Source organism: Triticum aestivum, unplaced genomic scaffold (assembly GCF_018294505.1).
Source record: "Triticum aestivum cultivar Chinese Spring unplaced genomic scaffold, IWGSC CS RefSeq v2.1 scaffold101652-1, whole genome shotgun sequence".
Lineage (NCBI taxonomy): Eukaryota > Viridiplantae > Streptophyta > Magnoliopsida > Poales > Poaceae > Triticum > Triticum aestivum.
Genome location: NW_025226258.1, coordinates 85,581 through 95,222, shown reverse-complemented (window position 1 = coordinate 95,222; position 9,642 = coordinate 85,581). Strand labels below are relative to the sequence as shown.

The following is a 9,642-nucleotide window of genomic DNA, read 5'->3' as shown; positions in this document are numbered from 1 at the left end:
ATCCAATGAATTTAAATTGATTAGGACATTAAATTCTAATTCACACTCACTTTTGTATGCTAGCCCGTGCATTCGTACGGGTTGACGACTAGTACCTATACTAATTTTAGACTTCCAAGAAATTACCATGTTAATCAGTGAATTAGAACCGTTAATCCCGTGGGTCCGAATTATAACGGTGTGGATTAACTACGAATTACCACATTAATCAATAAAAGGGTCATGATTTTTTTTCCTTAAAATAGGCTCCCGAGATCAGATTCCACGAGCCCTTCATAATTCTTTTTTTCCCCTTAAAATAGGCTCCCGAGATCAGATTCCACGAGCCCTTCATAATTCTTTCTCTCCACGCAAAGGGAAATTAATATTCCATCGTCCCTTTGTCTCACCCAAGAAAAACAAAATTATTCCCATGTGCCTTCCTCTCCGTTATTTCTCTCTCACATTTATTTTCCTGATCTAGATCTGATTCGTATCTCACATATTATGTGTTGATTTTTTTTCTTGCCGGTTGACTATCCTATCTTTTCTTCTGGATTCAGATTCAGCTATTTTTTAATCTGTCACCAAAGCTATTCCTCTCTCAAACTAATGCAACGAAGTTGAGCCAAGGATATGACGTGGTCAAGGGGTTATTGCCTCACATTTGTTTTCCTGATCTAGATCTGATTCGTATCTCACATATTCTGTGTTGATTTGTTTTCTTGCCGGTTGACCATCCTATCTTTTCCTCTGGATTTAGATTCAACTATTTTTTATTCTGTCATCTGATCGTGTTGTGCTCGAACTCGTCCTATTTATATTTTCTTCATTGGATTTCGATTGGACCCTGAATCTTCTCCCATAATTTTTTTGGATACCTAATGGAGATCGATTGAGAGCCCAGCTATGCCCATCAGGTGATTATTCGATTTCACCATCCCCGCTGCTTCATGCAAAGATTCTTCTTCTTCATGGGGCGAGATTTTTCTTCTTCTGTCCGAGATTCAAGTGGTGATGATTCAGGTATTCATAGATGCACGTGCATATATCGACAGACCGAAGGCAACATTCAAATAGTTTCTTTTTTTGTAATATGTATGCTCAGATCAATTCCGTATGATTCCTAATCTATTTAGTATCTTCACCCCTTCATCTCTATCACATAATTTGTTCAAAAAAAATCTCTCACATAATAGATCATCTCTTCCTAGGGTACGGCATCCAATCTCTCCTTGCTCCAGTGCGATGTTCGCTACCGCTGGCAGATTAGGGTAAGACCTCCCACTTTGCTCCACCATCCTCAGGGCGTGGTGAGGTAGACCTAGCTGCATAGGAGTCTCTCTCTCTTTCTCAAATTTCTGACAGGCATGTGTCACTGGGTTTGCTGCACACAAGTGGTATATACAAGATTTATACGGCAGATGTACACACCTTCGTTGTGTTTGACGAAGTGCCCAACCACGTGATCACACAGGTGGTCTTTCACCAGGTGTGTCCTGCCCCAGACTCCCAGTTTGCATTCAACTTTTCAAGTTCACGCCAACAGGAATCATGCAATTTATTTGAAAGCTAAGCTTGGTAAGCATGGATGCTAATAGTAGCATGTTTCGTTAGGAAAGGAGAGCTTTATCCATGGTGGTCATGCTGTAATCAAAACTGTTGGATTATAGACAAGGTCAGTGTGTACATTAACATTGCTAAGTTACACACTCTTTTTATTCTTAAGTATAAACCGGCGGCCAGATGCGACTCTACACAACATAAAAGATACATGCTTTTAGTTTTCATAAAGTTCTGCATGTCGGATGTACTATCTAACATTGATCAATAGCAAACTACACCCGTGCATATTGTTAATTCATTATTTAATCCAATTCAAGTGCCACATAGGATTCCATGCAAGGAGATACTTGAGCCGTGCATGGTGCTAAATTAGCATTAAAAATATATTCAGAACTAAGTGAAGAAACGCCTACACAGTTTCAAATTGTTCTACGTTTGTATCAAATACAGATTAAAAAGACTAATTTGGTATGTTAAAAAAATTATTATTTGATTACTTATCCAGTTCTAGAAAAATTATAGATCTGTATATAAACTCAAACGTCCAACAATTTTGTTTCAGCAAAAGAAAAACAACACTTTGGCCAATAATATGTTTTAAATTATAGAATGGATTACTCGGCATCAGGGATGGCGCATACTTCGACATACTACATGTTACATATTGCTTTTCCACGCCTGCCATAAAAAATAAATAGTCAGGGATAATAGGTTGGCTGCCATGTCAAAATTGTCACCACCAGATCAAGGAGAAGGCGAAATTTGGAGATGCAATTATTTTTCCTTTCATGCAAAAGGGAGACAAAAAGAACAATTTCCATGTGCTTCACACGGGTGTTGTAGGAGGGCATGGTTATGCTACTCCATCCTACGGCTAAACTTGGACCCTGCTTTGACTCGAAAGAAAAATCTTCATAACCTGTATAAATCCACAATATGAAATATTGGATTGTGGTTTATGCTTTGTACTCATGTTCGAAATACTACATACTGCATAATGTCGCCGAGAAAATATGCATGTCCCTCTCCTTCCATATATTTCGTACGGCATAGACGAGCCTCCCACTCCTCCAGTTACAGATTTCCTTTGACGATGGAGCAATGATGCCATCCCACCAGTTGGAAAATTTGTCACACGCATGCTCTCATCCATATCTAGGCTCACATCCATGATTTTCCATCGTCACCAAACACATGTAAGGTGAGCAATGCTTCTACGCTTTATTTCGCACGGGCTAATTGTTTTATGTATTTTTTCCTGATGCGAAATAAATTATGACCCAACTGTTCTAAACTGGACGACATACTTCAAGATTAGCTCTAAATCCATTGGTTTGTGTATTGATATAAACGGAAACACAAAAACCATGTAGCCCCTTATATAAAGTATATGTTTGCTCTGCAATAAAATGTATGCTCGCATTCTAAATAAACTAGCCCGTGCGAATGCACGGGCCGACCACTAGTGGTATAAATTGGGGTCCCGATAACTGCCACATGTGTGGGCGTTAAGGGATCTGCCCACACGTTTTGTGTGGTGTCTAAGAGGACCAGCCCACACGCTTGTGTGTGGGCAAAACAACTAGCGCCCACACGCCTTTTTTCCCTCCCGGTCCCTCTTATACGCGTGCGTGTGGGCGAAATAGATAACGCCCACACGCCCGGTACGTCAGGCCTCGTATCTCGTGGTCCCACACGCCCCACGTGACACTTTACCGCGCGCACGCAGTTGCCATAGGCCGGACCCTCGTCTATGTTCGTTTAAGTGCAGTTGCCATGACACCCCGCATAATGCATGTGGCCATGACACCGATCATGGTCAGTCTGGAATGAGATAGCAACCTTATTCGGCTCATCAGGTAAACGACGTCCCTGTCGCTGTCCCTCTGGGGGCTCCGTGGACGCCAACTTAGGTGTTTCTTCAAGGGAGCATTACTGAACTCCGGGAGGCCGGTCCGAACGGGATCCGGTAGCGGGGCGTCTTTTATATAAAACCATTCCGAAGGCCAGTCTTCGGACGCCTTCTTCGGGGTTCCAGATAGATATCCGGTCCTGGCGATGCGCCATAGCTCGGCTCCGCCCACCTGATATATTGACCCCTCATGAGAACGGGGTACGAGGCAGAATAATCTCTTCCACAACGCAAAATGAGCCTCGACGCCCAAAAAAAGCTCGCAATGGGCCACGAAGCCCGCGATGTGCAGAATGGAGGCAGGCGTAAGGTGGCGCAGCTGGAGGCCATAGAACTCCAGGAGCCCCCGGAGAAACGGATGTATTGGAAGTCCGAGTCCTCTTATTAGGTAGGAAACAAAGCATACCCGCTCTCCTTTGGAAGGATCGGGGACGCTCTCCGCTTGCTTTCCGCCCTTATAGGTGGCGAGTCTGGCTCGAACCAGAACCATGAAGGCTGTGGGAAGAAATCCCTTGGTTTGGAGCGCCACTAGCTTGCTATGCGGGACTGAGCATCTCTCCCAATCCCCAGGCTGCGGGCTGGGAGCGCTAGAGGAGGAGCCGCGTCGACTGTCCATGATAGAATGGATTTTTTGTCAGAGGCGCTCCGATGAAAGCTTGCGAAGGGGGGATGGTGTGATTTGGATCTAGATCCTCGTCTCTTTTTATAAGTAGCTCATTTGCGCAGCTAGGGGGGAAGTGTAAAAATACCCTGGCTTTTTGCATTCGTTCGACACGTGGAAGATGGCCATTATTGGGCGTGGAAGCCAAGGAGCGCAGCATTTATCAGAAGCCGGACACTATTCGACAAGTACATGGAATTTGGAGAAGAACCCGCCTCGCAATGCCGAAGACAATCTACGCGCCGGACTCGTCGTCATTGAAGCCTGGTTCGGGGGCTACTGAGGGAGTCCTGGATTAGGGGGTGTCCGGATAGCCGAACTATCACCGTTGGCCGGACTCCTGGACTATGAAGATACAAGATTGAAGACTTCGTCCCGTGTCTGGATGGGACTTTCCTTGGCGTGGAAGGCAAGCTTGGCAATACGGATATGTAGATCTCCTACCATTGTAACCGACTCTGTGTAACCCTAACCCTCTCCGGTGTCTATATAAACCGGAGGGTTTTAGTCCGTAGGACGAACAAAAATCATACCATAGGCTAGATTCTAGGGTTTAGCCTCTTTGATCTCGTGGTAGATCTACTCTTGTACTATCCATACCATCAATATTAATCAAGCAGGAGTAGGGTTTTACCTCCATCGAGAGGGCCCGAACCTGTTTAAAAACATCGTGTCCCTTGTCTCCAGTTACCATCCGCCTAGACGCACAGTTCGGGACCCCCTACCCGAGATCCGCCGGTTTTGACACCGAAAATAGGGCTGAGCTGAGCGGATACTACTTTGGGCTCAAGCCTTTGTAAATTAAACTGAACTGTCTATGGTAGATAAACTGAGCGTTGTGGCCATGCTTGATGTAGGAGCTCAAGAACCTGCGGCCGCAGATCTACTCCGCCTCCGAGTACTGCGAGAAGTCCTACCTCAACACCCACCAGAAGCAGATGTGAGTAGCCACCTCTGCTGTTCCTCCTCTCCTCCATTAGAAGCATATCCTAATTTCTGTTCTAGTGCAGTTTTGTGTATCTCTAGCTCATTGGGATATGAAGATGCTACAAGCACTTGATCTGTGACTCACATGTGGTGTAACATATGGACTTTGAAATGTTTTACTTTCATGACATGATTAGCAACATAGCAGAACATAGAGCATTGTTGTGGCAGTACAATATTCTCTTGGATTATTTAGATACCTAGTGAGTAGTTACCACCAATGTGGTTTGAGTTTTAGCTTGTAACATGGTGGAATTGGCTTAGCAGGGGGGACTTGCCTCACTAGTAACATTCAAGCCCTTGATGGTCTTTGCGTTTTACTTGTGTTGTTGACAGTAGTTAATTAAATGAGGCAACACTGTAGTCTGAAACATTCCTTTTTATGCAGAAATTATCCACCTTATTAAATCCTAAGTACCTTTGCTTTTGACAGTTTTGCTGTTAGTTGTCTGACCTATCTCTCCTGTATTCACTGCTGTTGCTGCTGTCAATTTTGTTATGCCTGTATTCACTGTTGCTGCTGCTGCTGTACTTGTGATGATGCTACTTGTGATCTTATGAAATGACCCATTGGGGACTTCATTACGCGGGGATAATGATTTTGCAGGTACCCCGAGAGGCCCTTGAGTTTGCCGGAATGTCGATTAACTTCCGTTCCGGCGAATTCAGCTACTCCATATGTCCTATTTTCAGCAAAGGTCATGCTGAAATTTTCTGTGAATTTTAGCATGACTTTGCTAAAAATAGGACATATGGGGTACTTGCGACTAATGCATGGGCCGGGGTATCTTAGTTCTTAATTAAGTAGGATCAACTACCCCTTTATTCTTGCTGCATTAAACCATAGGTGGCAATAGAGCCAAGTGATTAGGCCCAACTTAGAATTCTCCTTCCCTTTTCTTCATAGGGTATATTATTAGAAGATACCCATATATATCAGTCAACCTAGGGTGCTTCAGCATCGATAAACCCTAAATGATGAAAACTTAACTTATCATTTAGGGTGACTTAGCATCAACAAACCCTAAATTATAAAACCTTGGCTTTTAGGGTGCCTCGGCGTCGATAAAAACCTAATTGATGAAAGCTTAGGCTTTTAGGGTGCCTTGGTGTCGACAAACCCTAAATGATAAAAGCTTAGCTTTTAGGATGCCTCGGTGTCGACAAACCCTAAATGATGAGACCATGATCTTGTTCCTTGACAATAACCAACTTTTCGGCCAAACTTTTTTCCTATTTAGTGCGAAACATGGCCCACAACGATGAGGCCGGCGGTTCGGGCAAGCAATTCTGGGAGCTGTCCCAGGAGATGGAGGAAGAACCTCACCGCTATGGGGACACCGCGGAAGACACCGATCCTGACTACACAACCCCTAGTAGCGTCGGGGATGACACCACTGCTGGTGCCGCCGAGGATGCCACCACTGATGATGGCAGCGCACGCACAGATGGCAGCCAACCAAAGAGGCAACGGAAGGACCGGCGCTCGAACGTGCTCGGCACCGTCAAGGAGGAATTTACTGAAGTATCCTCCGATGGGCATCCAACAGCTCCCAAAGAATTAGTCAAGGGGTACTCGGTTCAGCTCGGGTGCATTCTCCGGAGCACCGTCTCGATCAACACCAAGAACCTAAGGCATCCTGACCGAGGGAATTTGCGCAACCTCCTCTTCACGAAGTTGCACGAACGATACAAGTTCCCCGCTGACTTTGTGAACAAACGCCTCTCAGGGAATAAAGTGAACAGTGCCACCCTCTCGAAGATGAGCATGGCCTTGTCTACTTGAAGAAGCGCGGTGAAGAGAATGATTGACAAAGGTGATAGTTATGAGAAGATCAAGGCAAAAAATCCTTCAATCAGCGAAGATGACTACAAGGAGTTCAAGATCAAGTGCAAGAGCAGCATAACCATGGAATCAAGTCAGTGGGGAAAAAATGAAGGACTTGAACTTAGGGGTCCACCAACTCGGTCCCGATGGTTACAGAGTGGCCGAGCCTATATGGGAGAAAGGAGGACGCGGAGCGTGCCGAGCAAGGCCTACCGCCCCGTTTTGAGAATTACTGTGACAAGCAGACGAGGAACTATGTCAGGGCCCCGTACAAGGAGGACCCAGTAACAAAGGAGCTTACCACGGATGCAAAGACCAAGGCGTTTGAGCGTGTTCTGGTAAGGAATACACCCCCGCGTAATTAGGTCCATATGGTTGCATTCTAATTAATGAAGCCAAATTTCTAGATGGTCCACATTCCTTCCGCAAGAGACTGAAAGCAGTAGCGCGGGGTCGTCTCAGAGCTCCCCTTGGGACAACACATTAAATAGGGCGTTGAACATAATGAAAAACAAGGATAAGCTTAGTAAGCCGTCGGCAGCTGGTCGTGTGGCCGGCAAAGGCTTGTCCACAAAATGGTCGTCATACTATAACGCTGGTGGGCGAAAGGAGAGAAAGACCAGCTCGGAAAGCCAGTCACGCGAGGTTCAAGAACTCAAGGCACAAGTGGCGTGGATTCCGGAGATGGTCCAAGAGCAAGTGCAACAACAACTGGGAACGACGCTCACCGCCATTGTGCCTACCTTGATTCTGGGGCTGCAGACGTGGATTGCGGGCGGCAAACAGGGGCCGCCCCGGTTCCCAGCTTCACGGCCAGCAACTCGCACAACATGAAGGCGGCGCCATTGGTGTCTCCGGCGGAGGCGGTATTGGTGTCTCCGGCGTCGGCACGGGCATTGGAGCTTAATGCACCCGGATGTATGCCGACCGGAACCTCGGCAGCAAGCGGCCCCTCCATCAGTTGCACGCCCGCCGTTGGCGGTGCCTCGACATTAGCCGAGCTGGACGCCATCACGGTAGCTAAGCCTCTCGTCCGATTACTTCATCTCCTTGCCTTTGATTGGGCATCCCTGACGCCCTACATGTTTTCGCAGGGCGCCGCCGACGTTCCTTGCACTCTCCGGCACTTTGTGGGCGGTGAGTAGATCGATGTCGCCAAGGGCAGAATTGTTCAACAGGGCAACCCCGTGTTCCACGGTAATCCTATGCCACCCACCGTGTATAGGGTTGAACTGGTTCGGGTGCTTCCAGGCTGCGATGAGTTGTTACCTCCGATTCGACCCGCTGGGGCCGACGAAGATGATGTGATGACCCTTAGCGCCTGCATAAGCTGGCCCCTGCTTTGACCGAAGAGCCAGATTCGTTTGGGGGTGGGGGACACCACCCCACAGACAACACTGCCAGTCGTGCCGGCGCCAAGCCATGGCAAGACCGCCGCAACGTGCTACCTCTTGAGCACTGCGTTAGATTTCCTCGAAGAGGAGAGGATGATGCAGCAATGTAGCGTAAGTATTTCCCTTAGTTTTCGAGAACCAAGGTATCAATCCAGTAGGAGACCACACACAAGTCCCTCGTACCTACACAAAATGATAGCAACTCGCAACCAACGCGATTAGGGGTTGTCAATCCCTTCACGGTTACTTACGAAAGTGAGATCTGATAGAGATGATAAATAATTTTTTTGGTATTGTTGATAGATAGATGCAAAGTAAAAAGTAAAAGGCAAAGTAAAAACAAAGAAAGTAAATAAATTGATATGATGAGAATAGACCCGGAGGCCATAGGTTTCACTAGTGGCTTCTCTCAAGCGCATAGATATTCTATGGTGGGTGAACAAATTACTGTTGAGCAATTGACAAAATTGAGCATAGTTATGAGTATATCTAGGCAATGATCATGTATATAGGCATCACGTCCGAGACAAGTAGATCGAAACGATTCTGCATCTACTACTATTACTCCACTCATCGACCGCTATCCAGCATGCATCTAGAGTATTAAGTAAAAACAGAGTAACGCCTTAAGCAAGATGACATGATGTAGATGGATAAATTCATGCAATATGATAAAAAAACCCATCTTGTTATCCTCGATGGCAATAATACAATACGTGCCTTGCAACCCTTTCTGTCACTAGGTAAGGACACCGCAAGATTGAACCGAAAGCTAAGCGCTTCTCCCATTGCAAGAACTACCAATCTAGTTGGCCAAACCAAAAAGGATAATTCGAAGAGACTTGCAAAGATAACTCAATCATACATAAAAGAATTCAGAGAAGAATCAAATATTTCCCATAGATAACACTGGATCATAAACCCACAATTCATCGGTCTCAACAAACACACCGCAAAAAGAAGATTACATCGAATAGATCTCCACGAGAGAGGGGGAGAACATTGTATTGAGATCCAAAAAGAGAGAAGAGACCATCTAGCTACTAGCTATGGACCCCAAGGTCTGAAGTAAACTACTCACGCTTCATCGGAGGGCTATGGTGTTGATGTAGAAGCTCTCCGTGATGGATGCCCCCTCCGACGGAGCTCCGGAATAGGCCCCAAGATGGGATCTCGTGGATAAAGAAGGTTGCGGTGGTGGAATTAGGTTTTGGCTCCTATTCTGATCGTTTGGGGATACGTAGGTATATATAGGAGGAAGGAGTACGTCGGTGGAGCGTCAGGGGGCCCACGAGGTAGGGGGGCCCGCCCAGGG

General features: G+C 46.1%; 1 long non-coding RNA gene across 3 annotated transcripts; it reads left to right on the top strand.

Annotated features, from left to right (window-relative positions):
- The first annotated feature begins 287 nt into the window (after nucleotides 1–287).
- Nucleotides 288–5,139, top strand: LOC123172542 (uncharacterized). Of its 3 annotated transcripts, XR_006485632.1 has the most exons (5): nucleotides 288–1,005; nucleotides 1,194–1,253; nucleotides 1,378–1,471; nucleotides 1,597–1,657; nucleotides 4,976–5,139. It is a non-coding gene; the product is annotated as an uncharacterized lncRNA (long non-coding RNA). The 3 variants fall into 3 exon arrangements; XR_006485631.1 differs by lacking the exon at nucleotides 4,976–5,139 and having other exon boundaries at nucleotides 1,378–1,656; XR_006485630.1 differs by lacking the exon at nucleotides 4,976–5,139 and having other exon boundaries at nucleotides 1,194–1,656.
- Nucleotides 5,140–9,642: the final 4,503 nt, after the last annotated feature.